This window comes from Pagrus pagrus (assembly GCF_965226575.1).
Source record: "Pagrus pagrus genome assembly, chromosome: 4".
Taxonomy (NCBI): Eukaryota; Metazoa; Chordata; class Actinopteri; order Spariformes; family Sparidae; genus Pagrus; species Pagrus pagrus.
The window spans coordinates 35,027,829-35,045,986 of NC_140188.1; the positions used below are offsets into that span (position 1 = coordinate 35,027,829).

General features: G+C 39.3%; 1 protein-coding gene across 9 annotated transcripts in view; it reads left to right on the plus strand.

Annotated features, from left to right (window-relative positions):
- fat3a (FAT atypical cadherin 3a) overlaps nt 1-18,158 on the plus strand; it is a 353,888-nt gene that overhangs the window by 106,648 nt on the left and 229,082 nt on the right. The window lies entirely within an intron of this gene.

The window sequence follows — 18,158 nt, forward strand, 5'->3', positions numbered from 1 at the left end:
ATTAAGTTAGAACAAGAAGATGCACTGTAATGCTAATGATGTGTTTTTGGCTCTCTTACCTTCCAAGATAAGCAGAGGATGTTTACAACCACACTTTTTTAAACCGATTGCATCTCTTCTATCAGCTGCCACTGTGTGAGGAATTACTGATAAAACTTTTTTTTTTTAAATTACACAGTGCAATGACAACCTTTTCTGCTGAAAATGTGTTTAACATTACTGTAACTCACCTGAACGTAATAGTTCATGCGTCTTGTAACCACCCACACCCAGTGAAATACTCAAACCAAATACGTACTTCAAATTGCTACAAGCGTATTTGATAATTAACCTTACCTTATCATGAGGTCGTTAATATTATAGGGGTATTGTAGAATAGAATAGATACTAATTGTCATTGTTTCAAAAACAATGAAACATGGATAGCAGCTCTTTGTTTGACAAATAAAAATAAAATATAAACAAGTATAAAAAAAATACAGCGGCCGCTAATGTACTAGCAAAAATACACAAAAAGAACACAACAAAAACAAACTAGTCAAAACCGGGAGAACGCCGGGCTGCTGCGTCTGGACACGCCGCCATCTTTTATGTTTTTGTATAAAGTGATTTAACACAGTTGTAAACAAAAGCGCAAAGTGAACTTCGACCCTTTGGAATTAGAAGTGTTGGTAGAGGAAGCGAATAAACATTTCAATGAGCTGCAGCAAAGGAATCTGACGGTCGCGCAAAGGAACGCCGTGTGGGAGAAAATCGGTGAAAAAGTTAATGCTGTTGGAAAAAACAGGAGAACAGTGGATGAAGTGAAAAGGAGATACCAAGACATCAGAAGAAGAACAAAAGAAAAATTGGCGTATAATAATATAAATATAATAATAATAGTAAACAAAGTATTGCGTGACTCCTTCTCGTAGCTGGCTCCAAATCCGCTCTGAGTTCCTCCAACAGCTCCAAAATGGCAAGGCTGGATAGGCGATATGTTCTAATGATATTATATAATGTTTCCTCATTCATCCCAAAAATGTTCACACGAGGGTGAAAAATGCGCTCTCGGCGTCTCCTTCCATTGTTTCGGCGTCTCCTTCTTGCAACAATAACGGCAGACATATGTGCGCAATTACGCATACAAACCGTTTGCACCTCCCTTTGAGACATGTTAAATATAGACTCAGTTTCTATGAGCAAAATTGCTTTCCGGTTTGATAAATCACTTTGCGTATGCTAAATGAATATATTTACATTTTCTCCACCCACAACACGCACAATTGCGTGTAAACGCCCCATGTTGCATATTCATTGCTGCAAACGTACTAACTGAATGCAGACGCGCTATTTTGAGCCTTTGACAGACGCAACCCTTTTTGCGCACTGTTAGTAAATACGTTTGTACATTTTTTTGCGTGTGCAAGGAGTTTGCACATGTTTTAATACACGCAAACCTTTAGTAGATCCGGCCCTAAATATGATGTCTTTTTACTAATTTTTGTTTACATTTAACACAGTATCCCCAGTTTTTTGGAACAGGGGTTGTAGAACAGAAAAAAGCAACAACTACTCATATTAGTGAAGCAGAAATGTTTTTGGTAATTATGATTGTTTGTTTATGTAATTTATCATTCAAAATCTATACATTTTTAGTATATGGTGTTTTCAGCATTACATAACTCGGTCCTCTGACGTCTTATCTAAGTATTCGGCATGTCCTTTGACATATCTTTTAGCTGTCTGAAAGTTTTCTTAATACCGCAGTGTCATCATTATCATCTCCTCCACCTTCTGTCTTTTCCCTCAGTTCAGACAGCTGGCTCTCTGCTCTATCATCTTAATCCTTGTTCTTGTCCCTGGGCGGGCCTGTTGAAGCTATGTTCACACCAATATGGATTCATTTGAAAACTTGACAAGAGCAGCTACTTTATTTCATTTTGTTGTGTGCTTGTGGTTTGAGCTTTGTACTGGCTGACACTGCAGAGTAACCAGCTGTGTGTAGCTCTTTAGTCACATGTGGGGGCTATGTGGGACTAAACCCAGGAAGACTACATTTTGTCATCTCTTTATCTCTTATATCCCACAGCTTTTGTCATTAACCCTTTATTTTTTTCTTATCTCCTTGTCTACATAGAGATAAAAAAATCAAACCTAGACAGCACAGAGAGAACCCATTGAAAATCACACGTCCACAGGACAGAGAGAGATGGAAGGAGGAGGAAAAACAAAGGAGTGAGGGAATGATAAATCCTCGTCCAGTTTAAATCCTTATTTCTCTCCAGGGTTGGAGAATGGGTTAACACCACCTGCTTTCACATACACTGAAAATTCATTCCCACCCACTCAAACACTCCTCTCTCTCTCTAAAGTGGACAGGAGCTAGGCCAGTGACGAGAGGAGGGTGAGAGGAGAATGACTGAGTGAAAAAAAGGCAAATAAAGGAGACCGGAGATAGTGAAAGGAGGGGGAGCTGAACTATTGGAGGAGAGAAAGGATACATGGAAAGAGAGGGAAAAAGGGAGAAAGGAGTGGTGGACAAATAAAGAGTGAGAGGATGAAAAAGGGTAAGAATGGGAAGCAAAAAAGTGAAGGATGAATGAAGGGAGTGATGAGGAATGGATGGATAGAAGCAAATATTAAGGGCAGGAAGGACAGCAAAAGAGTAACAGTAAGTACAGCTGGGAGACATACACGAGCAAAAGAAAGAGGTCGAAAAGGAAGGAAGGGAGTAGGAAATAATTAAGGGGAAAGTAGGTGGAGCAAAAGTAGGAGGGAGCATAGAGAGAGGGAAGAATAAAACCATGTGAGAAGCAGGGAAGAGTTATGTGGCACACACTGAATGAGAGCAGTGGAACAAAGCAGAAAATACAATAGAGTAACGACACGACAGGGGTGTGTATGTGCGTGCGTGCAAGTATAAATGCTGATGGAAGGAATTCTTCTGTTGTGCCTCAGTGTAACAGCACTTCTCTGTAACTGGCTGGAACCTACCAACTGGCCATTTGTTCAGAAAACATGGCATTCTTGAATGTGATTCATCACTGGGTTTCAGGCCTCTCCCCACCTCTATCTTCTCACATCTTAACATGGCCAACTCTGTTTTTTGAATCTTTGTATTCATTTGACTCAGTAGTACAGGCTGAATGGAGCAGTCTCAAGGCCATAACTATACCCTATATTGGGGGACACCCCCCTCCCTCCTGATATTTAAATATGCTCCCACGAGTATATGGCAGACTTTTGTATATATTGATATACAAGTGCATCTAAAAAAAAAATTTTGAATATCATGGAAAAAATAATTTCCCCCCCCTTTTTAATTAAAAAAGTGAAACTTTCATATATTCTAGAATATTTCAAGCCTTTTTTGTTTTAATTTTGATGATTACGGCTTACATTTCATGAAAGTCAAAAATCCAGTGTCTCAAAAATAAAAAAAATAAAAAACAGGATTTCTAATGCAGAAATGTAGACCTTCTGAAAAGTATGTTCATTTATGTGCTCAGTACTTGGTCGGGGCGCCTTTTGCACAAATTACTGCATTAATGCGCGTGGCATGGAGGCCATCAGCCTGTGGCACTGCTGAGGTGTTGTGGAAGCCCAGGTTGTTTTGATAGCGGCCTTCAGCTCGTCTGTATTGTTGGGTCTGGTGGCTCTCATCTTCTCCTGACCTGAAGGTTAGGTGAGTTGGCTGGCCAATCAAACACAGTAATACCAGGACAACAAACCAGTTTGATTGGCCAGCCAACTTGCCTGACTTGAACCTCATAGAGAATCTAAATTAAAACCAAAAAAAGGCTTGCAATATTTCACTTAATGTGTAATGAATCTAGAATATATATATGTTTCACTTTTTGAATTCATTTACAGAAAAAAATGAACTTCCATGAAATTCAAATATTTTGAGTTGCACAAGGCTATACTACAACAGGCAACTATGCATCACTGTCTGAAATGATCATTAGGAAATGTATTTATCATCATGATTATTATTATTACTTGTTCTAGTGTTATGGTGCACTTCTACTTCAGTTCCATGTTTGGTTTTCCAAGTTGTAGGTGGATACAATCAATGTCAAACACTGTACTGTGTGTCTATGTCAGAACTTAAAATGCATGATATATTGGAAGACTAGATTACATTTTGACTGTTGTGTAGACTCTTACACTGTCAATTATGATGCTTTTTGCAAAGTGACTGGAAAAATGTATGAATAATCAGGAGAGGAGAGCAGAAGAAACCCAGGGAGAGTACTTTATTCCAGAATCTCTGACATTACCTACAATGAAACAAGAAATACAGTTCCGACAATACTCTATTGGACATTGTTTATTAAAAAAAAAAAAAAAAAAGTATTTTTACAATAAAGAGTTTATCCCAAGTGCCTTGGGCATTGTCATTCAGTTTGGTGTCTGTTTGATATTATATCTTGATATCGGACTGCAAAACTGTAAGGGGAAAAATATTTGTAGCAGACTCAGTCCAGTTAGAATCACAAGACTTTTTGGATTATTTGATGAAAGCACAGATAGGGCTGTGGTTTTGAGTTTCTCTGGTTCATATCAGACTGTCTCATTGAAATACATTTTTTTTGCAATTACTGTGCAACAACAAAGACATTTTGAGGAAAAGATGATGCTAATTAAATTTCTTTTAATAATCATAACAGATAAATGTTTTTTAATAAACGTATGTATATCTGGCAATTCACAAAAATGTTGAGACTGAGTACATCAGTTAAATGTATACTCCCAGGTAATGTTATTATGACAACAACATAAATTCTTTTTTACACTTAAAGGAACTTGGGGCAGGATCAAGAAATAAGACTCAATAGTGACACGATGGCTGTTGTGGCCGTTAGGGTAACTGCAGTCCCAAATGATCTCATTTTTCACTGCCTGAACATAGATGAAAACGCGATTTTATTTGGCAAACACATTAGGCTTGGCCAAAATTTTTATAATCTATGGTCGTCGTGCACTTCCACCACTAGGTGGCACTATAATCAAGGAAAGTGCGTTTTGGCTTATAACTCCAATATACTTTGTCGCACATTCAAAAACCTTATATCCACGTGTTCCCTGAATTGTGTTGAATCTTGTGATATAGGCCACGCCCATTTCCGGTTACCCTTTTTTTTCCCGAAAAAATGTCGCAAACCTACTTTCACTAACTCCTACCAGGCAATTTCACTGATTTGCACGGAACTTTGCACACAGCATCTGTGGACCCCCCTGACACAAAGTTGTGAAAAGAATTTTGATATTCCAAAGAATACTCAAGTTATTAAATAACAACTTCCTGTACATTTTGTTCCAAACAGGAAGTGTTGCTTATCTCCACATTGGTCTGTCCGAATGACATGAAACTCAAGTTACTACTTCCCCATGAGACCCTAAGGCTCTGTGCTAAATTTTGGGCGATGACCACTAGGTGGTGCTATTGTGGTGGTATTTTATACCTCCACATCGGTTGGTCGGATTAATGCAAAACTTGGTACACTCATTGCCAATGGCCTTCTGAGGATAGCTGACAAAGGTGTTGCCGATTGGCTACTAGGTGGTACTCTGGTGGCAGTCTAATTTTATATTTGGCACTGTGCCCACACCATAACAATTATGTCAACAAAACGCATAGGGGTGATATTGACTGGCCCCTGTAACTCACACACCAAAAATGACCAGCAGGTGGCGCTGTTATCAAGACAATAACTTTTTAGCCCAATAACTCCCAAATAATATGTCGCACATTTTTAAACCTTATATCTACATGTTCCCTGCATTCAGCTGAATTGTGTGATTTAGGCCATGCCCACTTTCGCGCTACATTTCCATTCGCAAAATGTCGCAAACCTTTTGCTAACTCCTCCTAGGCGATTAGACCGATTTGCATTAAACTTTGCACACAGCATCTGTGGACCCTCCTGACAAAAAGTTGTCAAAAGAATTGTGATAGTCCAAAGAACGCCCAAAACATATTTCTTGGCGAAATACAGTCCCATTACCACAAAACTATTGCTAAATGTGTTCCATGGCCCGATGACGGCTTGTGCAAATTTGGTGCAAATCGGCCAATAGGTGGTGCTTTTATCGCTAAAAGACGAAAGAACAGCTTGACTGCATTCACTTTTGATGTAAATTCAGGCTTTCTCCAACAGACGGCAGTGCTGGCAGGCTAATCGATACAAACATCTGTTTAAGAGTCTGTAGGGTCACACAGTGTAGTCCTCTCATTATTTGTTCTTTATGTATATAGCAGGGAGTTCTTCAGACTTCAGCGTTCATTTTTTCATACCGACAGCAGCACGCCCCGACGCGTGTGGACTGCGAGGGCCCGTTCATCTCTGCTTGCAGCTTTAATTAGGGCCCGAGCACGAATCTCGTGCGAGGACCTATTGTATCTGTAACGGTGCGTTCAGACCACACGCGATGGCGCGTCAGGCGACGCATTTCGGGCGATACGAGCGACGCGATGACGCGTCCATCGCGGCCATCGCTTCATCGCGTCCATCGCTTGAAGTTGAAAAATTTGAACTTTTCAAGCGACATCGCGTGACGCTTTGCCGCGACATCCAATCAGCGTTGATATCCAAACCACGTCACCGACGTAGTGACTTCAGGCGCACATTTCAAAAAATGGAGGAGAAAGTTATTGTGGCCGTCTGTGGGTACGCTGAGCTGTACAACACCACATCACACTTTTACCGGGACCGAAACCGAAATGACAATGCCTGGAAAAAGGTCAGTGAGGAGGTACAGCTTACGTCCAAATACGTCCACAACAGATAAAGCGCAGCTATGGTAGTTAACTCAGCCATGGTTGACGAGAACAGCGGGAAGTGAAGGAAATAGCGGGAGGTGGATTGCGTCATTGCGCGATGAAGCGATGGTGAAAAATGTGACAAATGTGTCAAGCGACGCGATGCTCGCTTTACGGGCGATGGCATCGCGTCCATCGCGTTTGGTCTGAATGCACTGTAAGGGTTATTATTAGTGTGAATGCTGACACAGCATTCACACTATTTAGTGTGAATACTTCAAAGCATTCACACTATTGTTCTTCTGGAATTTATTAAAGTTATTAGTGTGAATGCTCCAAAGCATTCACACTATTGTTCTTCCGGAATTTATTAAACTTTTTCTTATTATTCTTCTTCCGTACGTTTTTTGGCTCGCTACTACTCCTACAAATTTTGTGCTACAGAAACCATTTAACTATCAAAATGTTCAGCTCATTAAGGACATGATGGCGTGTCAATTTGGTGTTTCTATCTTTAATACTTTTTGAAATATTCAGCTTTTTCTGCAAAATTTTCCCCATTCATCCTTATGGGGAATTTCTCAAATTTCGCTCTGCTACTACTTCAGCATACTTTCAGCTATAGAAACCGTTCTACTATCAAAATGTTCAGCTATTTATGCTCTTTCAGCCTTGTGCTTTTCAGCTTTTTAGCTTTTCAACTTTTTCAAATATTCAGCTTTTTCAAAACTAAAACCAAAATTTTTTCCCATTCATCCTTATGGGGATTTTTTCAAATTTCATTCTGCTACTACTTCAGCATACGTTCAGCTATAGAAACCGTTCAACTATCAAAATGTTCAGCTTTTTAAGCTCTTTCAGCCTTGTACCTTTCAACCTTTTAACTTTTCAACCTTTTCAAATATTCAGCTTTTTCAAAAAAAAATTTAATATGGAAGCAAATGGGAAAATCTTCAAATCCTCTTCAAAACTCATCCACTTTCAACCTCTTCTGCTCCCTCATACTTTGAGCTAGAGAGACCATTCCAACTTTAAACTATTCACAAGACCTTGAACTATTGAATTTGTTTCCCAAAATTTTAAAATCTTTTAAGGTTTTGAAATTATCACAGTTTTAGTTTGAAGGATTTTTAGCTCCTCTTCTGGGTTTATAATGGGTGTGTATTGCGTGAGCTTGAGTGGGTGACATCATCGCTAGAGTGGAGAGCAGCTGCAAAAACTTGAGAAAAAACTCTCTTCCGCTTGATTTGGGTCCCACACCTTTTACTTCACATGGACAATATATACATAGAAATGTAGTAAATCTTGTTGGCTTTCATATGATCATCTTATTTCAGATGTAGGACTTAAACTTTTGGCTGTAGAAGCCCTCGAGCGACAAGCACTCCAGCAACTCCCCCATAAGCCGCAGTGTTAACTTTGAGCCTAAATCTCTGGAGTGGAGCAGACGGTACCGGTTTTGTCTCTCGCTCTTGTGCCCTCATTTTTCACTCTACAGAAATGAAAAACACATCACATGGTTCAGCAATGTCTCCTGTTACTCACTGTATACATATTTTGGCCATAACCATTACACTTTTTTCTAAACCTGCAGGTGTTATGGAGGTGTTTTCCCATTCATTCTTATGGGGACATTTTCAACTTTGGTTCTGCTACTGCTCCAGCATCTGTGCAGCTACAGAAACTGTTTGGCTGTCAAACTGTTCAGCTTTTCAACCTTTTCAGCTTTTTCAAATATTCAGCTTTATGTTCAGCTAGAGAAACCATTCAACTATCAAAATCTTCAGCTTTTTAAGCTCTTTGAGCCTATTACTTTTCAGCCTTTCTGCCTTTTCAGCTTTTGAAAAATCAGCTTTTTCTGCAAATTCTTGACCATTCATTCTCATAGTTTCATGCATTTTTTATGCATTAGGCAAGTGTTTTCCAGCACATTCAGCAGATTTTGCAAAATCACTTCAGCCGTCAGCATTCACACTGTATTTTCGCAGGAAATACAATTTTTCTAGTTAGTGTGAATGCTTCAAAGCATTCACACTATTGTTCTTCTGGAATTTATTAAACTTTTTCTTATTATTCTTCTTCCGTACGTTTTTTGGCTCGCTACTACTCCTACAAATTTTGTGCTACAGAAACCATTTAACTATCAAAATGTTCAGCTAATTAAGGACATGATGGCGTGTCAATTTGGCATTTCTATCTTTTATACTTTTTGAGATATTCAGCTTTTTCTGCAAAATTTTCCCCATTCATCCTTATGGGGAATTTCTCAAATTTCGCTCTGCTACTACTTCAGCACACGTTCAGCTATAGAAACCGTTCAACTATCAAAATGTTCAGCTATTTGTGCTCTTTCAGCCTTGTTCTTTTCAACTTTTTAGCTTTTCAACTTTTCCAAATATTCAGCTTTTTCAAAACTAAAACCAACATTTTTTCCCATTCATCCTTATGGGGATTTTTTCAAATTTCATTCTGCTACTACTTCAGCATACGTTCAGCTATAGAAACCATTCAACTATCAAAATGTTCAGCTTTTTAAGCTCTTCCAGCCTTGTAATTTTCAACATTTTAACTTTTCAACCTTTTCAAATATTCAGCTTTTTCAAAAAAAAATTTAATATGGAAACAAATGGGAAAATCCTCAAATCCTCCTCAAAACTCATCCACTTTCAACCTCTTATGCTCCCTCATACTTTGAGCTAGAGACACCATTCCAACTTTAAACTATCCACAAAACCTTGAACTATTGAACGGGTGTTTCAGTTTTTGAAAATCTTTTAAGGTTTTGAAATTATCACAGTTTTAGTTTGAAGGAGTTTTAGCTCCTCTTCTGGGTTTATAATGGGTGTGTATTGCGTGAGCTAGAGTGGGTGACATCATCGCTAGAGTGGAGAGCAGCTGCAAAAACTTTAGAAAAAACTCTCTTCAGCTTGATTTGGGTCCCACATCTTTTACTTCACATAGACAATATATACATAGAAATGTAGGAAATCTTGTTGGCTTTCATATGATCATCTTATTTCAGATGTGCGACTTAAACTTTTGGCTGTAGAAGCCCTAGAGCGACAAGAACTCCAGCAACTCCCCCATAAGCCGCAGTGTTAACTTTGAGCCTAAATCTCTGGAGCGGAGCAGACGGTACCGGTTTTGTCTCTCGCTCTTGTGCCCTCATTTTTCACTCTACAGAAATAAAAAACACATCACATGGTTCAGCAATGTCTCCTGTTACTCACTGTATACATATTTTGGCCATAACCATTACACTTTTTTCTAAACCTGCAGGTGTTTGGGAGGTGTTTTCCCATTCATTCTTATGGGGACATTTTCAACTTTGGTTCTGCTACTGCTCCAGCATATGTGCTGCTACAGAAACTGTTTGGCTGTCAAACTGTTCAGCTTTTTAAGCTCTTTCAGCCTATTACTTTCAGCTTTTCAACCTTTTCAAATATTCAGCTTCATGTTCAGCTATAGAAACCATTCAACTATCAAACTGTTCAGCTTTTTAAGCTCTTTCAACCTATTGCTTTTCAGCCTTTCTGCCTTTTTAGCTTGCAAATTCTTGACCATTCATTCTCATACTTTTATGCATTAGGCAAGTGTTTTCCAGCACATTCAGCAGATTTCCGAAATCACTTCAGCCGTCAGCATTCACACTGTATTTTCGCAGGAAATACAATTTTTCTAGTTATTCTTCTTCTTCCTTCCACGAGATTGCATATTTGGCAAATTGAAACATATGTCACATGTGCGCGCCCACATCTGAATTCAACATGACTAGCGGTGGGTGTGGCCAGGGGACTCCATAGCACCACCTAACGTTGTTTTGTCCCCGCAAACTTTTTCTCGGATCGTCTTGAAATTTACAGGAGTCATGGGTCTCAAGGATTTAGGCTGGAATTGTTTTTGTCAGAATTTGTGTCGCAACAGGAAGTCAACCATCTTGAATGGCGTGCAGCGATTTTTATTTTTCAGACCCATTTTTCAGGACTTTGGGATGTTCGCAGACTCACCAACTTTGGCCCATAGCTTCTAACCCATGAGTACGTTAATTCGATTTCACAACTGCCCTCATGCGCAGCGCGACAGCTCAGTAGCGCCCCCTAACGCCCCCCTTTTTCAGTTTTTTTCATATCTATGCCTCGTACATTATGTAACTTGTCCTACAGATTTAACGCCACAGATTTCCCACTCGCTAAATATCATCTTCAGACCTTGATGATGACACCTTGTCAAAAGCTTTTGCCTCCGATATACCTGGTGGGTGTAGCAGTGTGGTCAATTTTGATCCTTCTCCATAAGCAGGAAGTCCTTATAACTTCAACATACAATTTCCCATCTTCACCAAATTGGTCAGACATGTAGAGGGGCTGGCCCTGAATATGTCTATGCATCAATACTGTGTTAAGTGAAAAGATGGCTCCATAGCGCCCTCTGGAATATTTCAAACTTGAAGCCCCGCCTCCTACATGCACATACATGAACACAATTCGGTATACATATGTATAATAACCAGACGCACAAAATACCACTAGGCACAGAAACCCTTGATGCCCCAAACTTGATGCCCCGCCTCCTACATGCACATACACTAACGAAATTCTGTACGCATAAGTATCATGACCAGACGCACAAAAAACCCTCTTGGACACATACACTCAGTCCAACAGGGAATCCGCCATTTTCCTTCAAAGTCAATCCTTCGCCATAAGCAGGAAGTCCTTATAACTTCAACATACAATTTCCCATCTGCATCAAATTGCTCACACATGTAAAGGGGCTCGCCCTGAATACGTCTCTGCATCAATACTGTGTCATATCTATAGCGCCACCCACTGGACACAGGAAGTCACTGAATATGTCACTGTTGTGTTTTTAGTGACACGGATCCCATTTAGGTTGGAACCTTTCCACAGGCAACGGGCAAGCACACATCTGGGCGTGCCCTCTGACCTCTTCAGACCTTGAAGATGATATGTTGTCAAAAAACTTTAGCCTGCGTTGTACCTGGTGGGCGTAGCAGTGCGGTCAATTTCGATCCTTTGCCATAAGCAGGAAGTCCTTACAACTGGAACATAAAATTTTCCGTCTTCACCAAATTGGTCACACATGTAGAGGGGTTCGCCCTAAATACGCCTCTGCATCAATACTGTGTTAAGTGAAAAGATGGCTCTATAGCACCCCCTGGAATATTTCTAACTTGAAGCCTCGCCTCCTACATGCACGTACATGAACGAAATTCTGTATGCATATGTATCATGACCAGACGCACAACAAACCCTCTTGGACCCATACCCTCAGTCCAACGGGACGTCTGCCATTTTGGTTCAAAGTTGAGATTCCACTGCCATTTTCACCCATTTAAATCCCATTTCTATGCCTCGTACATTATTTAACTTGTCCTACAAATTTAACGCCACAGACTTCACAGTCACTAAGTATCATTCTCATGCCTTGATGATGAAAAGTTGTCAAAAGCTTTCGCCTACATTGTACCTGGTGGGCGTGGCTGTCAATTTCGATGCTTGGCCATTGTAAGAGCCATGTCAATGTATAGTGTGTGTTGGACACAAACTGTCCACTAGGTGGCTATGTTGTATGTTGGGTCACATGCACCTATTTAGGTAGGAAACTTTCCATGGCAGCACACTCTGGACACAGGAAGTCAGCCTCATATCAATCAATCAGACGTCATTTATATAGCACATTTCATACAAATACAATGTAGCACAAAGAGCTTCACACAATAAATAAACAACAAATAATTTTGTTTTAGAGTGAACTATTCTTTTAAGGGATCACACAGGTCCCATTGATTGCCCATACAGGCGGGAATCTTGCTGTCTGTCTGAAAGTCTGTCTGAAAGTTACAGAGGCAGAAAACGTGTAAGCCGGCAGTGGGACAAGGATGTGTTGGTCTGATGGCGTTCACAGCCTGACAACTAAACAGACCCTTCACTCATCAAATAATAGAGAAATATCCCAAACTTTAACCCACAAAGCAAAGTTATAAGACCAAACAACACTAATGTGGTAGCAGGTAGTGTCTTCAGCATCTTTGGTAAGGAAAAACATACAGAATTTATACATGGAAAAGTGTCTGTCATCCTGTCTGTCCTACCGATCCTTCTTCACATTTCTGCTCGAAAAACAGCATCTGTCCCCGGAAGCGAAAGCCAGGCAGCACCCGCAGATGAATAGCAGTGATTATGTGACACAATTTAGAGCAAAAAACATTAACCCACCATGTCTTTGTCCAAAACTTATTTACCTTGATAATAGTGCCACCTGCTGGCGGACATGTGTCATTTTTTGTGTCTGAGGTATGTGTACGGTTATAAGCAGTCCTAAAAGTTTTGCTCACATAACTTTGATAGTTTAGGCTACAGTGTGAATTTTATATATGGAAGAAAAAAAACAACAAAAAAACAACAACCTCCAGGAATGCGGCCTCCGCCCTATACAAACATATGCACTCATACATAAAAACATAAATATATATACTACATAGACAAATATAGTAATCTATACGTATACATACAGTCAAGTCTATGGCATATGTACCTATTGCACTAAAGATTGCTTAATCCACGTGTCAGTCTATACTTACATTATTTAGATTATAGTAACCAGCACTCAAGACTTAACCTGAATAGAAGAAGTGGATCAGTAGGGCACTTGTGTTCTTTTAATCAGGACAGGTAATGTTGTAAATTTGCACATTACCGTAATTTCTGGACTATAAACCGCTACTTTTTTCCACACACTTTGAACCCTGCAGCCTATACAATGATGCGGCTAATCTATAGGTTTTTACGGGCTAACGGCCTCCAGGGGGCGCTCTAGCAGGAAGTGTAAGAGCAAGACAGACAGGTGGAAGAGATAATGCGCTGAGGAAGACACTAGACGCTAGTTAGATACTAGTTAGACGCTAGCGACAACGAAAGAGAGACTGAGAAAGTTTGTGACGAAGTCATTCTGAGGCTGTTCAACTCCGACACTGAAGAAGACGACTTCAGTGGTTTTGGTGCACAGGAGGAAGATGAAGATAGCGATCAATGACTTTTCTGGTAGACTGGTTATTTTTTTAACCAGCCGTGTTACTGCCGTTTTACTGCCGTGTTACTGCTGTGTTACTGCCGTGTCACAGGCACTGTTCGGGAAAAAAGCATTTATTTAATTAAACATTTAAAAAATCTTTTTGTGTACCATCTTTCTGTGTAAATATCTCATGTTACAACGTGGACACCTGCGGCTTATAGACAAGTGCTCCCTTTATATGTACAATTTTGTTTTCTTTTTAAATTTAGTTGGTGCGGCTTATATTCAGGTGCGCTCAATAGTCCGGAAACTACGGTAATCTGATTCCAAATTTCATGAGAGGGAATATATATACGGAATTAAACATTTAAACAATTGAACAGTTCAAACCACATTTAAGGGATCATTGCAAAAAAACTTGTATATTGGTAAACACTTCAATGTATTGGCATGGTCCTAAAAAAATATTATCTGTTGGGCTATTGTACAAATAAATGCAAGCTGAAGTCCCCTTACATTACACATTTAACTATAGCAAATGGAGCATCAAACCACAATGGTGAAGTTAACTTAAAAAATGCTTCCTTATGCTACTGGCATCTTCCAGCTTTATACTGCAGTCTACTCTATTTTGCAATGGATTATATGGTACAGTGTAAGTGTGACACGTAGCCATAGTCTCCCTCTTTCCATTTGCTCTCACAGTCTCAATCACTGTGTCATTTTTCTTTCTCTCCTTCCATCTTGTGCTATTTGCGCGCTCTCCTCCACCTCTCATGCTGTGTATTCCCTCTCGTCTGTCTTTCTGCTTGTTTTCCTACAGAGGAGGCTCTGATTATCACAGTAGGACATAAAAATAAATCTTCTCCCAAGTCGTAGTTCTCTTGCAGACTGAATCAGGTTGTCCTCAAAGATTTTCATAGAAGAATCCCCACAGCATGATGCTGATGGCCAAAAAGCTCCATTTTGGTCTAATCAGACCAAAGAATATTCTTCCAGTTGACCTTGGAGTCTCCCACATGCCTTTATAGGTGAACTCTAGTCAAGATTTAATATGAGCTTTCTTCAACAGTGGCTTTCTCTTTGTCACTCTCCCATAAAGCTTTGACTAGTGAAGAACCCGTGCAACAGTTGTTGTATGCAGAGTCTCTCCCAGCTTGGCTGCTGAAGCTTTTTATCTCCTTCAGAGTACTCATAGGTGCCTTGGTGGCATCCCTCACGAGTCTCTGTCTTGCATGGTCACTCACATTTTCACAGATTTACACATGTGCCATATATGGATTTGGTAGCACTTTACATCACGGTAATGACATGGTAATAGTGTGGTAATAGTTTGGTAATAATGAGGTAGTAGTTAGGTAACACCATGTAATTACCAAAGTAATCTGGGTAATACTGGACTGAAATTTATGTAGCAGGGTAATAAGGTGCCAAAAACAAACGGTAATAAATTGGAAAAACACATTTAAAGATGGCAACAAAGTAAAACTATTTAGTAATAGTATAGTAATATTATGGTAACAATATGGTAACCTGATGGTTATATCAGTACAATATTTGGATATCTGGTCACAATATTATAGGCTACTATCAGAATAATACCTTCAGAATCACATGAAAATTCTTGGAAGTCAAAATATTTAATGCTGAAATTCCTCCTCCCTTATGTTCCAGACATTCCCTTTTGTTTCAAGGTAATACTGCACAAATTATATGTTTAATACTCTGACTTGTTACCTGGAAACACTGGTGATAGTTTCTGTGTAATAACCATGAATCAGGGCTGTAAAATGCTAACTACATGTTTCTATTTAATTTCATGGTAATATTAGATAGTGTAATAAAGTGACTGAACACAAAAAACTGGATCTAGTATCGAATTACACTTTAAACCTATCAGCAAAAATGGCTTGATTGCAGCATACAAATGCCATATTCATTTTTATTTTGTGCTAAAGGACCAATTGGTGGCTTTTTTTTTACTGAAACATTCTGGGATGAGCTGCAACACCTTCAGATGATGCATAACATACAGTCACATACAGTAGGGTATGTTTGATGTGAATCTACACTTACTGCAGAACTAGAACAGGTTAAAACCGGTTTGTTGTTGGATTTGATGTAAAATGTGATTTTAAAAAAAAAACCTCATCATCCAACACAAAAATATTCACCAAATGTTGCTCACTGCCAAATCCTTATGTGCAGCAAAACACTGGAATTGTTTCCAGCAAGACGAAGACCTGAAGCATATAGCAAAAGCTACACAGAAATGTTTTAAAGACAACAAGGTGAATGTTCTGGAGTGGCCGAGACTCCAGCCCAGACCTCAATCCAATAGAGAATTTGTGGCTGGACTTGAAAAGGGCTGTTCAAACCTGATCCGCTTGCAACCTGACAGATCTTGAGCAGTTTTGCAAAGAAGAACTCAGAGACTCAGTGCTGTGATTTCCGCCAAAGGTGCATCTAAATACTCACTAAATACTGACTTGAAGGGGGTGAATACTTATGCAATTGACATTACTTTGTAGAAATCTTTTTTTGCTTTGACATTAACATTTTTTTATATTTTGTAAATTCTTGTCAAAAAAAAACAAATTATATTGACCATTCCATTTATAAAAGTAATAAAAGGGGAAAACATCCAAGCGGGTGTATACTTTTTATAGGCACTTTTATTGGATGGATGTATGGATGTATGTATGTTCGTATGTATGTTCAACTAAGCCGGGGCTAAGAGGTGCCAGTGTGAAATGGGGCAAAGATAAAAGGAGTAGTAACACAACATTCTAAAATGTTCAGCTGAGCTTCAAAATACTTGTGCTTTACACAGGGCTAGTAGAAGTGCAGTGTATAGCGTATATACATGTTCTTTACAAGTGAATGTAAACTTTTGACAACGACTGTATGTAATTCAAGGTGCAATTCAAACAGGATCAAAAATTATTTGTATCTCACAGGTGATCCACCAGAAGGGGCAAGACTTTATTGATGGATAGATAGTTTAACTTATTGCTAAATTACCTGCTAACTGTGTCTGCTGGTGGCTCCTTAATTCGATGAGCCGTGCAGCTGACTCTGTCTGGGCCAGAATAGGAGGCCAGACCACCAAGGAATTGGTGGTATTCACACCACCAATTCAGGAGCTTTGTACTGCAGGAGGAGGAGGTTTTGACATTGGAGCTGGCAAAGCTGGCAGGAGCCTATGCTGGAATGGGCACCAGAACATGAGTAGGGTCAGTGGCCAACAGAAGTAGGCTCAGCAGTCTCCACGAACACCATGACAGAGACAGAGATCAAAGAGGGTATTGACAGAGGAAGGTAAGAAAGAACAAGACAGCGCGACTGAGCTTTATGAAATAAAAAGCTGCAGGACAGATGTCGAACTGGTCATGCTCTTGGACTAGTAAGTAATATTAGCTGGCTTGCTATGTCTTGTGTTGTTGCACTTGCTTGATATTTGGCTGTGTTTGCAAAGTTGCTGAATGCTAGTTTCTGATCGTGATCTTATAAGAAATGCATATTTAATTCATCCTTATTAACAAAAGTGGTGTATAAGTAAATTGCAATCCGAAACTGTAGAATCACCTAAAAGGCTAGCAAAAATATATCGATTCCTTCCTAATGTTAAATTAACATACTCTATTGGCAAGAGCCAGTGATGAGACTTGGGTGTGGAGGCTGCTAGCTGCTGTTTGCCCCACAATTCAAGGCCAATTAGCCTGAAAAACAAAAAGAAAATGATAGGCTGTCTAGAGCTGACAGTAAGTGGGGCTTCATGGTTGTGAATGATGGTGTTTTTTTTACTTTACTATCCCTTGTGTGGTGTGTGTGTAGCAAACATTTGACACTGGCTTGTGAGATTTGCTTGTATGGAGACAACATAGCAAATATGCACTTAAGAGCAGAGCAGCAGATTAATTTAAATTCAGTTTACAGAGTGTCTGCTGTGTGTTTTGTTGAAATAGCTTTATATTTTAGTAAAGTTTTATGAAGATTTAGCTAGCACTTAAACTCTACTCAAATACACAGATGTTTCCATCATCTCACACTCATGTGGTATAGTCAAGCGTTACTCAAAATGTTGTAACTTTATTTTCATACTTCATAGACATATTCCTAAGATTCTGTATATCAGTTAGACAAAATCATTTGGGTAACTTGCTTAGTTTGTCCAGAACCTTCAACTGTTCACTCAACAAATCGCAAGTAAAAAATTGAATGGAGTTTGTATATGTCCAGGTGAATAACATTTTCATATTCTATGGTATGGAAAAATTACTTTGAATAACACATATTCTTTTGGGGTTTTTCTGCATCCTTCAGTGTGTTATATAGCTTTTTTGGGCACGTAAAATGTCAGCAAAATTACCAA